Below are 501 nucleotides of genomic sequence, written 5' to 3'. Positions count from 1 at the left end.
TGAGTTTGGGGGGAGGGGGCGGGTGAGTTTGGGGGAAAGGCAGGTGAGTTTGGGGGGGAGGGGGCGGGTGAGTTGGGGGGGAAGGGGCGGGTGAGTGGGAGGGGTGGGGGTGAGTGGGGGGAGGGGCGGGTGAGTTGAGGGAGAGGGGCGGGTGAGTTTGGGGGGAGGGGCGGGTGAGTTGGGGGGCGGTGGCGGGTGAGTTGGGGGGGGAGGGGCGGGTGAGTTTGGGGGGAGGGGCGGGTGAGTTTGGGGGGAGGGGGCGGGTGAGCTGGAGGGGTGGGGGTGAGTGGGTAGAGGGTGAGTTTGGGGGGAGGGGCGGGTGAGTTTGGGGGGAGGGAGCGGGTGAGTTGGGGGGGAGGGGCGGGTGAGTTGGGGGGGGGGTGAGTTGGGGGGGGGCAGTGACGTAGCGGTGAGCGCACCACGCTACGAACCCGGGCGACTCCGAGTTCGATTCCCGCTCACGGCTCCCCCCGACACCAGCGACGATTATCTGCACCGGTC

This window comes from Lampetra planeri, chromosome 2, assembly GCF_965212315.1.
Source record: "Lampetra planeri chromosome 2, kcLamPlan1.2.h2, whole genome shotgun sequence".
In the NCBI taxonomy this organism is placed as follows: Eukaryota; Metazoa; Chordata; class Hyperoartia; order Petromyzontiformes; family Petromyzontidae; genus Lampetra; species Lampetra planeri.
This window is presented reverse-complemented; position numbering follows the sequence as displayed.